Genomic DNA, 16,047 nt, shown 5'->3' with positions numbered 1-16,047 from the left:
TTTTCAGGCCTCAAATATTTGGGGTATTTCGAAAGTGCTTAAGTACTATGTGTACATGTTGGTCACCTCTGACTCTGCAACTCCAAGGACTGTAACCCACCAGGCTCCTCCGTCCATGGGCTTCTCCAGGCAAGAACACTGGAGTGGGTTGCCATTCCCTTCTAGAGGGGATCTTCCTGATCCAGAGATCGAACCCTCATCTCCTTTGGCTCCTACATCGGCAGGCTAGTATTGTGCACATGGTGCCTAAGGGGTGAAGGAGCAATCTGTGCAGCGCTGGGGCCACCCCCCACCCCCAACCCCCACACACCAGGCCTTTGTAAAGACTGTTTCCTCTGCTTTTGCTTTTTCCTTCTATAACTGTAAATGCTCACACCATTGTCCCCTTCCACACTGCTCTGTAGTTTATTTATTTTGACCCAAGTTCACAGATACTTAACCTCTCAGTTTCCTTGTGTGTAAAACAGGAATTATAGTGACAACCACTTCGTGGGGCTTTTAAGAGGACAAGTTCATACATAAAATGAGATTCATGAACCATCACCTGGAAGCATGTCAGAAATCTCAGGCCCCACCCCAACGGACTGAATCAGAACAAGATCCCCCTGAGATTCAAATGCCATTTCAGTATGTGGAGCCCTGTGCTAAAGCACTGACCACAATGCCTGTTACATGATAAAAACTCAGTGACAACTGTGTTGATCACTATCATCATGACTACTAAAGGTCAAGCTTTTACGGTTGTCTCCAGTTTCCCTGTTTGACTTACTTTTCAAACTCTAGCTCAGTGGTTCTCAAATGGAGTTCCTGGGGAACACTGGCCTCCCTGGCGCATCCCAGCTGAACGCTGAGGCTGTCATCAAGAGGTGCTTCCTGCTCTCAGGCAGCTTCCTTCCATCTGCAGGAGACACAAGCATAGAGGCAACCGCCGGGGTGAAAAGGGCTGCCAAGGTGCTTGAGGAGGCAGTTGATCCAGGCGTGGGCTGGTGGGGGTTGGGGGAAGAGTCAAGGAAAGCACTATTTAATCTAAGAGCTGAAAGATGAGCTATTATCTCAGGATTCTCCCCAAAAGTGGCAATGTGGTCCACACTTAAACAGTGAACTGACTGCTCCCACAGTGTGAGAGGGCCTTTAAAGACTCTTAACTTTGTTCCAAGGAGCAAAGCCCGTGTGTGTGTGTGTGTGTGTGTGCACGTGTGTACGTGCACACACACGTGGGCTCAGTCATGTCCAACTCTTTCCCAACTCCATGGACTACAGCCCGTCAGATTCCTCTGTCCATTAGACTTTCCAAGCAAGAATACTGGAGTGGGTTGTCATTTCCTTCTCCAGGGGATCTTCCCAACCCAGAGATCAAAGACGCATCTCCCGCTCGGCAGGTGGATTCTTTACCACTGCTCCACCTCAGAAGCGGGTGAGACATATTATGTGGATCCAGATCCATTGGCTTTGCAGTTTCCTCCCTCCCGCAAACAAAGGAGCCCTGAGGGTTTGAGTCTGAACCCTCTACGCAGTGTGCCAGTATGGAGCCCGGTTACTTAGAATTAATTCTGGCTTCTTTGCAAACCAACCCTCAATAGTAGCAGAACTGTTGTTCTGGGCACATGGGGTTCCTCAACTGCAGGACAAAAACAATGATCCGCCCCTACAGGATACCTGTAGGGATAAAGTGGGAGGTCCCCTCCCAGGCCACACAGCAAGACAGACGCAAGTCTGTCTTGAGTAGCCGAGTTCGGCTCTTAAGTAGCAGCATCTGGGCCCGCGCGGGCTGGACTTCAGGGGTACAAGCATTTCTTCCGACGTGTACTTGCAAAGACCACCCCACCCCCACCCCAGTCCAGGCTGCGAGGCTGAGAGGCTGCAACAGCCAGTCAGCGAGCAAGATGCGGGGCGGTCAGCTGGGGCCAGCGAGGGTCTCGGGTAGCTGGCTGGTTCTGGAGAGGAGAATGGGCGCTGCTTCCCGTGCCTGACAGTCCCTAATGGATGCTGAGGGCTCCAGAGCCGACTCGGCCCAGTGAGGACGCCGGCAGAGGCCCCGTGGAAAGAGGAATATTCGTTACACAGACCGGACTGCTTGCTTTACAAGCAATGCTCTACAGAGGGCCTTTCCCGCCCCACGCGCCACCAGAGGCCAGCGCGCAGGCCCAGATTGGCTGAGAGGGATAGAGCCGCCGCCGATTGGCTGAGAGGAGGCCGGGCCGTCGTCGATTGGCTGCAAGGGGCCGGACCGCCGCCGATTGGCTGAGAGGAGCCCGGGGGGCCGCTCTGCGGGCCCGGCAGCAAGACCGCGAAGTCAGCTGACTCGGTAGGGCTTCGGGAGGAAGCCGCGGTGCGGCGCTGGGCGGGCGGTGGGTTTGGCCTTGAGCTTTTGTTACGTGGCTTTATCGCTTCCTTCCCCCGCTGAAGGCCGAGGCCAATCCTCACCCTTTTCTGGAGCAAAACACCCCCTCCCCACTCGGCGGCTCCAGCCCGATGGTAGAGGGCCTCTTCCCTTGGGGCTGGCGGACCCGCTGACCGTGGAACCGCCGGGGCTATTTCGGTTCCTTCTCCGGCCCGCGGCCTTGGCTTCCTGCTGAGTTTCCCTACGCTTCCCTTAGCTCACCAGTGACCACAGACGCCGCTTTCAGAGAACTTACTTTATGTCAAACAGACCATTTGCGTCTTGTTTGCGTCTTTTTTTTTGTTTTTGGGCCTGATTTTTTAGGGCAACGGTGCGGATATCCTTACCCATCCTCCCTCCCCCCATTACAGGTGAGAAAACATGCAGTTCAGAGAACTTAATTTGCTGAATGTCACAGCTCGCGGAAGTGGTTCAGCTGGGGTTCACCTCCTTGGCTGGCTGGCTGGCTGCAGCACTGTGCACTTTCCCCTGCACTGCTCTCCCTCTGGGTAAGGCCAAGCCAGGACCCTGCTGAAGAATGGTTGTGGTCTGCCCGACTCTACCCTCGAGTCACACTGTCTTCAGAGACATTTGCGGGGGTGGGGTAGGGTGGGCAGGCTAGGAAATAACCTAGCTCTAGGGAATTGTTGGAAACGATTTCCCCTGGAGCCTGTTTTCTTCAGCGCAGGGATCTAATCAAAACGAGCGATCTGGAATTCTTTGCTGGCTTCTGTGAGGAGCATCCTGGCTTAAGGCACGTTCCTCCCCTCATCCTCATGCCCCTTCCTGCCCCCTGACCCAGCAGAGAAAGGTAAGGCCCCGCATGTGTCCAAGGCCTCTCGCACTGAAGCTCATCTGCAAATCAGGCATAAAGGTCGGGAACCCAGGGAAGGAGAAAGCGAGGCTTGGGCACAATCGCCCTCCAGTGCTCAGAGTGCCTGAGAAAGACAGCCAGGTCCTAGGTCCTCTTCTACTTGTCGCCTTGTAGTAGACACATCTCACATTCCCCTGGAGAAAACTTTTCCCAGTGGGAGGGCAGAATAGTGTGAGAAAGTAACAGCTTTAAAAGTCAGATACACTGTACACCTGGAAGACAGGGTTTTTGTGTTTTGATGGGACATCTGTAAGGCCATGGCTGGTCTTTACTATTTAAAAATAGTACAAGCATTTCGCCAAGTAATTCCACCTTGTAAACATAACTATATAAGAGAGAAGCTAGACAAAGGGGATGCAAACAACTTATGCAGATCCCTTCTTAACTCTTGTCCAAGCTCCAGCCCTCCATCCAGCAGGGATGGGTGGGGGCATCTGCAACTTCAGAGCTACAGAGAGGGCAGGGCGGGAGGTGATTCTCCTAGTGGAAGTAAAATGATCTGAACAGGGTGTTCAACAGCTAAAAATACCGTTGAAAGGCAAGGAGGAACAAAAAAGCTATCAGGCACCTGAGATGAATTGATGGCTGTAGTTGAAGGCCCTGGAGCCAGAGAGGGGGAGGTCTGAGCCCATAGCGCTGGGGCTCCAGGAGTACTGTATTTAAATAAATAAAAAAACCACTTTAACTTTTCTTAGGCTGGAAGCTAATCCCTACCGTTTTGTAAAGCTTCAGTTTCCACGTTTGTAAAAGGACTTTAGATAAGATGGTTCCTAAGCTGCCACACATCTGGAGATTCCTGATTGTGCAGCGCCCAGATATTTTCATTAAATGATGCTCGCTTCCTCCATCTCAATAATGTATGAATCATCTGACTGACTGCTCAGCTTCCCTGCCTTATGAGATCACCCCTGCCTGTTCCAATGCATTTGGCTGCCAGAGAGCAAACATTCCACGTGTGAGCTGGGGCTACATGTTGTTGTGATGATAGATCTGGCAAATTTGAGGCATTTGAGTTTAACGTGAAACAGCACAAAATGCAGCCCCCTGGGGGCCTGGGCCTGGTGCAAAGACCCCTGATTCACTTGTAGGTGGTGTTGGTTGTCATGCATCGGGGCTTAGAGGAGCCCAGAACCATCCACCTACCTACCTACCATCCTCAAAAAGTTGTCCAGTCTACCCTCCCCTCCCATCGGGTAGGGTTCATTACACCCATAATCATCAGCCTTGTCTGCTAAGCCGAGATTCTACTTAATAGAACCCTGGGTCTCTTCATTGCAGGAAGATTCTGTACTGTCTGAGCCACCAGGGAAGCCCCTTTGGAGGCACTTGCTAGAGAATCTGTGTACACCACACACGCAAACACAATCAGGCTTCCCAGATAGCACTAGTGATGAAGAATCTGCCTGCCAACATTGGAGATGTAAGAGACTCGGGTTTGTTTCCTGGGTCAGGAAGATCCCCTGGAGAAGGGAACAGCAACCCACTCCAGTATTCTTGCTTGGGAAATCCCATGGATAGAGGAACCTGGCGGGGTCCATGGGGTCACAAAGAGTCGGATGCGACTTAGCAACTAAACAAACGCAATCGTGGTAGATGGTCATGTTCTCTCAGTAACCACCCACAAACAGTTTCCAGAAGGTAGCAGGAGCTCTTATAGGTACCTCACACCTTCAAATCCACAGATGAAGCCACAGGTTAGGGTGGGAAACAGGATTCTTCTTTGCGGTTAATTGTCACACACTATTCTGAGTGCCGTCACTGAGCATACGAAGGAGGAGGAGGGGAGAGGGTGCGAAAGGGGCACACGTTTTAACATGTTCAGCACAGTGGTCAAGAAAGCAGGCTCTGACTCTGGATGGCTTGGACTTGAATCCTGGGTCTTCCGTTTCCCTGCTGAGCTGTCTAACCTACGGCAAATTATTTAACCTCTCTGTGCCTCGGTTTCTTATAGGATTGTTATGGGGGTGAAATGAATGAATTCTGGTGAAACACTAAGAAATGCCTGCCCCATGTAAGTGCTCTATGAGTGTGACCATTATCGTGACAAGTCCTCCAATAACTACCTTACACATGTCATTTCTTTAATTAACAACAATTTCTTTTGAAAAGGAAAATCGAGGAAATAACTGGGTTCTACACTAGTTACAACAATGTATGTGACTGAGAGTGTATGTGAGAAAGGAAATAAACAGATATTTGGACCAGCCCTTGTTTCTTCTGTTAGTCCTTTCTATAATATATAAAGTGTTTCTTTTTTTTTAATTTATTTTTATTTTTGGCTGCACTGGGTCTTCGTGGTTGTGCAAAGGCTTTTCCCTAGTTGTGGCAAGCGGAGGGCTGCTCTAGTTGCGGGGCAGGGGCTTCTTACCTACGGGGGCTTCTCCTGTTGCAGAGCGCAGGCTCTAGGACACGTAGGCGCTTAGGCTTGGTCATGGTGATGCAGAGGTTTAGTTGCCCCTCAGCATGTGGGATCCTCCCAGGCCAGGGATTGAACCGGTGTCCCCTGTACTGCAAGGCAGATTCTCAACCACTAGACCAACCACCAGGGGAGCCCTCATAAAGGGTTTCATACAATGCCTGGTTGCTTTTTTTTTTTCCTTCTGACATAATAATATGAATTGGAAATTTTTCCATATCCGAATGTGTAGGACCATCTCATTCTTTTTAAGTGCTGCACACTTTTTAAGTATTACACAATATGGATATACAATAGATTATTTATCCATTCTCATATTTATTGGGCACCTAATATTTACTCTGTCCATACGGGATGTGAGAGGAAGCATAGGTGGCAGAGTCACACAGAGCATGTTCCCCAAGAAGCTTGTGATTTTGTGGGGGAACCCAGGACTTGAGTGAAATAATCAGAGACCAATACAAGAAGGCATGTAATAAAATATTCAACTGAATTTAAAATTTAAGTGTCCAGCCTAGTGATTTAATAGGAATAACAACAGATTGTAACGATGCAGCTGAGGGCCTGCCTCCTGGAAGCCTTGGCTGGGAGGGACAGAGAGGAAATTTACCCATTAGTTCTTCCAGCCTCACTGAAAGATTACTCAGGGCAGGAAGGACACGCCTGCACTCCCTTACAAGCTGCAACACAGCAGCACTGGTGTCCCAGCTGGAGGTGGAATGCAGCAGGCCTGGTGGCTCCTGCAGCTCGCAGGCGTGGGCAGCCCTTTCCTGCCGATGTGCTTCCGGGGGCTGTCCTCCCCTCCACCTTCTGCTGGGGGCCCATGCTGCTCTGCTTGAATCCCAGGGGGTGCAGACCCCTCCAGGCACAGCAAGTCTGTTCCAGGAGCCAGAACAAGAGGCCCTCCATCCTCTGTCTGGCCCTGCTTCCTGGGTCGTGAGAATAGCTGCCCCATAGGTCAGGTTGGGGACATTCTGTACGTAGGTACTTGGAAGCTTTTGCCAAGGTTGTATTTTACCCCACCCCTGAGCCCAAGTCACTACCTAAATCAGTCACACTTGGCTGCCTCAGAGAATTAGGGGGTGTCAAAGCCTACACTTGACATTCCTTTTGCAAGGCCCTACCAGCAGCCTTTTACTACCTTAGTGGCAGTAAATCTTTTAACCTCAGCCTTGACCACTTACGCTTCCACACATGCCTCTGTGTTGACAAAGTCAATAGTCTATGAATAGAGAAATATTTATCAGGCACTTACTATGGATTTAGCTCTGTACAAAGCCTGGGGTTAGGGGTGTTGGGGGAGGGAGAGTTACAGGAAAAGCGAGAGGTGGTCATGCCATAGGGGCTCAAAACTTCAATGTGTAGAGAAGCACAACGCAGTAGATTCACAAGCGACCAAAGTGGGTGGTGTGGACAGACTGCTGAGGGGGAGCAGAGAAGCCACCCTGGCCGGGGGTGGAGGGCCTCTCGCCAGTCGCTTTTGACGGGAGCTCTATTCTCACCTCCCAAAGAATCCACGTCATGGGACTTCCCTGGTGGTCTAGTGGCTAAGACTCCGAGCTCCTAATGCAGGAGGCTGGGGCTTGATCCCCGGGCAGAGAACCAGATCTGCATGCCGGGAGGAAGATGTGGCACAGCCAGATAAATAGGTGAATATTAAAAAGAAAGAAAGAGTCCGTGGCAGTTCCTCCAGGGAGTGAGGTCAGTAAGACAGGATGGCCCAGTGTGGCAAATAGATCCACATTCTGCTCTCGGGGTCACAGAGAGTCAGCATTTCCCCCTCATTTGAATGACCATCCCACTTTTTCCTCTAACTTTTAATTTTCCAGTACAGGAAAGTGGAAAGACTTGGACAATAATATCATTAAACTCTTCACCTACATTCATCAACGCTGTCATAAGTACTTCATCTCCTTCCATAGATACACATTTCCTCCCTCAGTTGGAAATAAGCTGCAGATACCATCCCTAAACACTTCACATAGATCGGCTTTCATACATATTCTCCTACACAGACCTAGTGTCACGTTCGTTCTAAAGAAATTCAATATTGATACACAGCTCATATTCACTTTTTCCTAATTGTCCACACAATGACCTCTATTTGTAAATTAAAATGTAATCAAGGAAGGGCTTCCTTGGTAGTCCAGTGGCTACAACTCTGGGCTCTCAATGTCGCTGGCCTAGGTTGGATCCCTGGTCGGGTAACTATTAATAGATCCCACATGCTGCAACAAAGATCAGGCACAGGCACATAAGTAAATATTATATATATATTATAATATATACATAATATATATAAATATTATATATATATAAAATATATATATATATAAATATATATAAAATCAAGGATTAGTCACTGCGTTTGGGTGTCCTGTCTTTTACAACGCCTCCCATCTGTAACAGGACCCAATTCCCTTTTGTTTCCCTTTTATCATCTTGACATTTTTTAAGATTCTAGGTCAGTCACTCTGGTGAATGACCCATGGGTTGGATTTGTCTGATGGTTTCCTCATGATAGAATTTATATTCTTTTTCTTAAAATAGTGGTGGTTTAAACATCTGTACCACAAAATTTACCATTTTAACCATGCTGAAGTGTCAGTTCAGTGGCATTAAATACATTCATAACAGGGCACAGCCATCACCACTCTGTTTCCAAAATGCTTTCATCATCTCAAACAGAAATTCCATACCCATTCAACACTAACTCCCAGCTCCTGGCAACTGTCCTTCTACTTCCTGTCTCTATGACTTTACCTTTCCTAGGGTCTCTCACATAAGTAGAATCATGTGATATTTGTCCTTTTGTGACTGACATTTCACTTAGCATAATGTTTTCAATGTTGCAGCATGAGTCAGAATTCCCTTCCTTTTTAATGCTGAGTAATATTCCATTGTATGTATGGACCACGTTTTGTTTGTCCATTCATCTGTTGACAGACAACTTGGGTAGCCTCCAACTTCTGGCTGTGAACACTGTGGTGATCACTGGGACACAAGTATCTGTTGAGTCCCTGCTTTGAATCCTTTGGGGTTAGGATTGAAATTCCACCTGGGAGAGGAATTGCTGGATAGTGTGTGATTCTGTTTATCTTCTGGAGGGACTGCCTGACTGTTACCCACAGCAACTGCATCATCTTATATTCTCACCAGCTTGTGATTCTCCTGAGGCTTGAGATTTCATGATTTCTCCACATCCTTGCCGGAGAAGGCAATGGCAGCCCACTCCAGTACTCTTGCCTGGAGAATCCCAGGGACAGGGGAGCCTGGCGGGCTTCCATCTATGGGGTCACACAGAGTCAGACACGACTGAAGCGACTTAGCAGCAGCAGCAGCAGCCACATCCTTGCTCTTTTTTTGTATTTATTTTTTATAATAGTCATCCTAATGGGTAAGAGGTGGTATCTTTTTGGCATTTTGATCTGTGGTTCCTTAATGACTAATAATTTTGAATGTCTTTTTATGTGCTTATTGGCCATTTGTGTATCTTTTTTTGGAGAAATGCCTATTCAAGTCTTTGTCCAGTTTTGAATCGGATTGTTTTTGTTTGTCCTTTAGTGCATAAAAGTTCTTAATTTTGATGGAGTTGAAATTATCTATTTTCTTTATTACCTATTTGTTTGTGTTTTTGGTATCATATCTTGGCATGTATTGCCACATCCAATGTCACAAAGATTTCCTTCTGTGTTTTCTTCTAAGAGTTCTATAGTTTTAGCTCTTAAGTTTAGGTCTTTGATCCATTCAGAGTTAACTTTTGTGTGTCCAGTTTCATTCTTGTCCATGTGAGAATATCCACTTTTTCCAGTTTGCTGCAAAGATTGCCCTCTCCCTGTTGAATGGTCTCAGCACCTTTGTCAAAAATAAATTATTTCTGACTCTCTACTCCATTGGTCTATATGCTTGCTCTGTTCCATTTTAAGACATATATAGTTTCTTCCAATCTCCTTTAATACTTGTATCCACTCCCTCAAAGAGAAGGAGAATAAGGAGGAACAGTCTTAACCTCAAAGGAATTTAATGTTAGGAGGCCCTGGATTTGAATGTCAGCATGAGTACAACATTCTCAAGGTGCCCAATTTTCCGATAAGCATCCAGATTGTCAGTGTTGAGCAAGCTGTTTATTCTGTCTGAATCCATCCACTTACTATCTTGGGCACAAACATTCTCTACATTTTTTTTTCCCTGTTACCAAACTTAGAGGACCCAAATATGCTTCAAGTTATGTTGTTTTGAAATTCCACACAACAGGGACGAGACTGGTGTTGTATGTGTGTTTAGCCTTTAACTCACAGAAGTAGAAGGATGACAATGAACCAACAGTTATTCACTTTGTGTGGAGCTCTGTAACATTAAATCCATATTCGTGGTAGCGTACAGTGCAGTTAGAGGGGCACAGTGTGTGTGTGTGTGTGTGTGTGTGTGTCTTGAAGAGTACTTGGAGATGGGAGAGATTAAAATGGAAATAGTTGGAAAAATCTCCAAAGGTGGGGACTTCAGCGGATTGGTAAAGGGGAAAAGTAAATTAAGATTCGCGGTTAAGGGCTTCCCTGGTGGCTCAGGGGTAAAGAATCTGCCTGCCAATGCAGGAGGCATGGGTTTAGTCCCTGGGTTGGGAGGATGCCACGAGGCAACAAAGCCTGTGTGTTGCAACTATTGAGCCTGTGCTCTAGAGCCTGGGAGCTGCCAGTACTGAAGCCCATGTGCCCTGGAGCCTGCGCTCCTCAACAGAAGCCACGGCAACGAGAAGCCCATGCACTGTGACTAGAGACCAGCCCCTGCTCCCCTCAGCTGGAGAAACGCCCTCGCAGCAACAAAGACCCAGCACAGCCAAAAACAAATGAATAAGTCAAATTAAAAAAAACTGGGAGTTGGAAAGTGGTCAGTATAACCAGAGAAGCAGACTCACAGATACAGAGAAAAGCCTAGTGGTTACCAGTGTGGAGGAGGGACAGCATGGGCGGGGGAGTGGTCAGCACGAATGACTGGGTGTACAGGAGGTTCAAGGATGTATTGTACAGCGTGGGGAATATAGCCAACACTTTGTAATAAGTGTAAATGGAAAGTAACCTTTAAAATCGTATACAAATAAAACGGTATTGGAAAAAAAAAGATTCTAAGTTGAAAGTGAAGGAAACTGGGTATTGCAACGCAAAGGCAGGAAGAAGTGAGCCCTCTGGAGACGTGAGAAGGGCAGCTGGACTAGATGGGCAGGTGTGTAGGAGAGAGCTCGAGTGGGTGGCTGGGGGTGCGGTGCGCTAAGTTATGTAGGACTTTAAATAACCAAGCAAAGGAATGTGCGCTTGATTTATTTAGACAGTAGGTCACCCTTAAAAGTTCTTAAAAGGTGTGACTAATTTTCTGAATAAGAGTATGGGGGCCCCTTATGGGTAGGTTGGTCCAGAAGGGGATGTGGACGAGATTACTGGAGAAGAGGAACTGACTTATTTCTCATAGGGCTTCTTCGGGAAGAAACACAGTCCATCTCTGCCCCAAGTCCAACTCCAGACTGAGGTGTATACACAGCCCCGCTTATTGAAATCTGCTGTTAGGAAACGCGCTGGACCTAAGATCCTATGACGCCTTGCCCACATTCAACCCAGCCCACTAGTCTTTTGTGTTAACGGCATAAAATCTCCACCGTCGGTTCTGCTGGCACCCTTCCAGATTGCCTCATCACGGTGCCGTGCCCCCAGCACTTCCAAGCTACGGCAGGGCTGTAATTTTATAGACTGAAGCAAGGAAGAAACAACAAAGTTTCTTCGTTTCTATAAAAGGTCAAGTTGTCTAAAGCTATTAGTGGGTCAGCTGGAACTTGTCTGTGTTGAGAAGGTGAAAACTGGGGGACCCTACAACTGACCTTGAGAACCTTCTCCCTACTTCTCCTCCCTCCCCCCACTTCCTCCCAGCTCCCTTCCTGAGATGCTGAGCCTCAACAGGACCTGGAGCTTCCTCTTCATCCAATGCTTTCCCACAACAGCTGAGAACTACCTGGGCCACATTCAAGGGGTTCAAGCCTCTCAGTCCCAGACAGGGAGGCTGAGTCTTGCCAGGTGACATTCTGACATCCCTTGCCAGGGATCACAGGAAGAGAGGCTAACCAGGAAGTGTCCTGTGGGCTAGAATCAGGGAGATGCCAGGACACTGGTGACCATTCCAGAGCGCAGAGCTGGATGATGGCATGGGGAGGGCCTTTAGGCTGGCCTTCCCCTTGGTTAGAGGCTGGCTGCGTTTTTACCCTCCCCTCCCTGCCTGGACACTCCCGGCTCTGGCATCTATTCACATGGCTACCGTGTTTGGTTTTCAACCAGGACAAACAAAGTAAAGAGATTTGTTTTCCTGTCTGCTTCTGCTGAATGGAATCTCTGACTCTACTTACTGGTCATGCCTCAGATACCCTAGGGCTGGTTAGGACTTTAAACTCTGAGCACACTCAACTCCTAGCTTTACTGAATCCTTTTCCATGTCCTGAGCCTGGTACAAACTTCATCCACCCCCAACCTTCCTTCAATCAGTGGGTGATTCTGCAGCCAATTTCCTAGCTAAGATTTCACCCACAAATTACTATTTCAGCTGAACTCCCCTAACTTGAGCATCCTTACCAAATATTTTGGGCTTCTTCACAGTGCAGTTATGTTATCTTCAAATCTATAAGCCTTTCTGCTATAATTCTGAAGTGGTGAAAAATCTCCTCTAATTTTAAAGGGCATAGAGTAAACTCAGTCCCCTAAGGAGTATTACAGAAATCTGGGGTTCTACCCTATTCATACCTAATTCCAGCCTTCCAGGAGTTTCAGTCAAAATGTCCTAGAAACCTTTGTGCTTTGGTGTTATTTTTTTCACCACCTTTCCCCCTTAACTGAAGATGGAATCAGAATGATTAAAAAGCACCACGCACAACATGAGGAGTCTATATTTCCCATTTCTGTTCCCAGGGGTCAGGAGGCAGAGGCAACTGTCAGGTGAGTAAATTTGCAGATGCCCACGCATGTCCAGAACATTCCCCAGGGGTCATTAGAGACTGCCCAGCGGGGGTGTAGGGGCCGGCCTTCCGTTTGGGGTTTCTTCCAGAACTTCTGTCCTAAGAGCATCCTGTTCTGTTATATACATACCTGTGGCCGTCGCCAAATTGCTAGGCTGAGTACAGCAAGCAGTGCTCAAGGGCCTGGCGCTGGGTTAGAAATAGAAATGGAGCTGAAAGCCCCAAGCCCCAAGCCTGAGACAGGAGCTATGGTTCCTCCCCACCAGACCCACATGTGCCTCCCCTCCTCCTCCAGATCCCAGGCTTAACCCCTTTCTCGCTCAACAGTTGAAGGCATCTCGGTTTTCAGATGCACCCTGGATCCGGGCACCTACTTAAGCAGCAGCTCTTACCCGTCCAGAGCCTCAGGCATGAGGTCGACCCCCTCCTCCCACCCTCATGGGGGTGGGTGGCTCGGCAGCCGCCTGCCCAGGAGGGGAGAGGCTGAGCTGGGGTCTCAGGCAAGAGGGCCCAGGCACACAGCCACCCCCTACCCCAAGTGAGGGCACCTACAAAGGGGAGGGTCAGCGTCCCACTATATTTAGAACCAGCTTTCCTTGTAGAGGGCAGCCGGCCACTCTGGTTATAATTATGACTGGAGAGTCACTTTCCTTCAAAAACGCTTCCTTCAGGTGTTAAAGCTTCACAGGCAGGCAGGCTCCAAGCGCTCCATCTCCAGGAAGGGGCCTGGGAGGATTTGGTCTGGTTCAGTTTCCCTGAGCGGGGATCGAGGGGCCTGCAGGGCGCCAGGGACTGGGGTCTCGTTTCTGTCACCTGGACGGACAGTGGGTCTCAGCTTGTTGATGGACGGACCAGGAAGACAGGCTGCTGCCCCCTGTGCGGACCTGTGCTGCCTCCATCCGGGTGGCACGGCGGCCAGCAGAGCTGGACGGCCTGGGTTCAAACCCTATCTTGCTACTTGTGTGACCTGCTTACTAGCTGTGTGACCTGTTTACCAGTTGTGTGACCTGCTCACTAGTTGTGTGACCTGCTCACTACTTGTGTGACTTCCTTACCAGCTGTGTGGCCTGCTTACTAGCTGTGTGAGCTCCTTCCTGGCAGCACTGGCCTCACAGGGACATTGTGATGATGGTCTATAGGACAGGCCTGGCCTGCAGCACATGAGCGTCACCGTGGTGATGCGTTCTCTTTCCTTGTCAGGAAACTGAGGAAATGCCCTGTGTACAGACCCCTCAGAGAGATGCTCAGGGCATGTGCAGAAAGGGAAAACCCGCTCCCCACCTGCCCCCTGGGGAAAGGGCTGTGACATAGAGGTGGTCAGAGGCTCGGGCCCGAGGTCACTTCTCCACCCTGAGTAGGACACCAGCTCAGCCCGGGGTCAGAGCGAATTGTGGTGGACAGGTCACGCCTGGCTGTGATGTGGGGTCTGCACCCCTGCCCTGGTGACAGCTGCTTCTCATGCCAGGTAGCCGGCTGTCTGGTGTGAAAGAGGAGCCAGACAGACAGAACTTGGCCTTGCCGACTGACCAGGGCTCTGGCCAGGGTCTCTTGGGCAGCTGATGGGCTCCTGTTGCTGGGCCAGAAATCTGCCGCACAGATTCTGGCTCCACCTCTGGGCCTGGCCCCACAGTCAGAGCCCAGGCTCTGGGCTCACCACTGCCACCCTGTGTGTGTGCGTGTGGAGGGCCACAGCCATGTCCCCCAAGTCTGCCCCACCTCTCCTGAATCCCCTTTCTCCTCTGGGCTTTTATAAGTGGGATCTTCCTTGCTTTGCGTTGTCCATCCAAATCCTACCCACACCTGTCAAGTCCATGTCAGTCTCACCTCCTCCATGAATCCCTCCCTGCCTGCCCAGCTCACACCGCCAGTCTCATAGTCCTAAATTCCCTATTATCTGTGCCATTCGTTTGAAAATTAGAAACAGGCTTCATTACATTTCCCCCAATGTTCAAGCACCTATTTGACTACTAGGCCCTGGGGTGTTGGGGGAATCTCCAAGAGGAAAGCAGGCTTCATTACATTTCCCCCAATGTTCGAGCCCCTGTTTGACCGCCAGGCCCTGGGTATGTGTTGGGGCAATCTCTAAAAGGAAAGGACAGGGCCATCTTCTATCAGGAAAATTAGACACTGGGGAATTCCCTGGTGGTCCAGTGGTTAGGACTCTGCCCTCTCACTGCCGAGGGCTCAGGTTCAATCCCTGGCTGGGGAGCTGAGATCCACAGGCCGTGCAGCGAAGCCAAAACAAAATCAAATCAAACAAACAAAAAAACTTATACTCTAAAGAGATGGCCTGGAAAACTTCCTCATGCCCTATGTTTTCAGGTCTGATGTTATTATTTAACTCGGTAATAATAATAATAAACAATTGAGGGGTTCTTACGTGTGCTGGCCCTGTACTAAGGACTTCACATGGCCTAGTTGACCTGCAGTAGCCCTCCTATACAGTTAAGTGTGATGATCCTACAGATCAGGAGACTAAGATGCTGAGTATCTTAGTCTCCTGATCTGTAAGACCGTTAGGTGATTGCCCAGTGTCAGCTCATGAGACAGCCATACGTGAACCAGGCAGCCAGACTCTGCTGTTACACTCGTAACTGCTGTGCCATGATTTTCTTCGGTTTCACCTCTGTTCAATAAGAGTGAAACCCGCAGAGGCAGGTGCCTTGCCTCATCCCTCCACGCAGCCCTGCAGCCCTTGGTGTAACTTGGCCTCTGTGAGCAGGAGGCCTGTACATGTCATGAGCACTCAGTGTCTGGGAAGCTGTGGCCAACAGGCCGAGCCTGCAGGGGAGAAGGGCTTGTCCACAGGTTCCTAGTCCTGGGGTGACGGAACTAGGAAAGGAGTCCAGGAGGCCAGGGCCCAGACACTCTCTGTAATAACCCTTAGCTCACACCGCCTTCTTGCACACCTGGTTCTCTCCCCCGGACCAGACCACAGAGGGATCCAGCTCAGCCTTGGGACTTTGTGTGACGAAGGCCCGCTGGGAACAGGCCCGGAAGCTGTAGTGACTTCAGGTTAATGCTCACCAGGCCCAAGGAAACCCTAACAGCGCCTGGCACTGGGAACAACATCCGTCTTGAGAACAGACTCAGCCACCCCAGGTCTCCAGCCTCCAATATCCTCGGGATGTCTCACCAGAGCTGCCAAGTTATAGAGGGATTGTACATCTGAGAACAGAGAGCATTTCAGGCAAGAAAATACCCGTCCTTATTCAAAGGGACAGGTTCTCTGATATTAAATGAAAATCTTGCTCACACTCTAGCTACTCACTATCAGGTTATCTATTTCTTTCGTATTCATTGATTGACTACTTGGTATAAGAAGCTATGTAAGTGCCAAGATTCTTGCAGCAAGAATACCGGAGTGGTTTGTCATTTCCTCCTCCAGTCAA

At 49.2% G+C, this 16,047-nt stretch overlaps 1 protein-coding gene and 1 non-coding gene across 2 annotated transcripts in view; both read left to right on the top strand.

Annotated features, from left to right (window-relative positions):
• Nucleotides 1–16,047, top strand: part of NINJ2 (ninjurin 2) — a 71,626-nt gene that overhangs the window by 10,627 nt on the left and 44,952 nt on the right. The window lies entirely within an intron of this gene.
• On the top strand, nt 14,792–14,864 carry TRNAE-CUC (transfer RNA glutamic acid (anticodon CUC)). The gene has a single exon. It is a non-coding gene; the product is annotated as a tRNA-Glu (tRNA).

This window comes from Ovis canadensis, chromosome 3 (assembly GCF_042477335.2).
Source record: "Ovis canadensis isolate MfBH-ARS-UI-01 breed Bighorn chromosome 3, ARS-UI_OviCan_v2, whole genome shotgun sequence".
In the NCBI taxonomy this organism is placed as follows: domain Eukaryota; kingdom Metazoa; phylum Chordata; class Mammalia; order Artiodactyla; family Bovidae; genus Ovis; species Ovis canadensis.
This window is presented reverse-complemented; position numbering and strand designations above follow the sequence as displayed.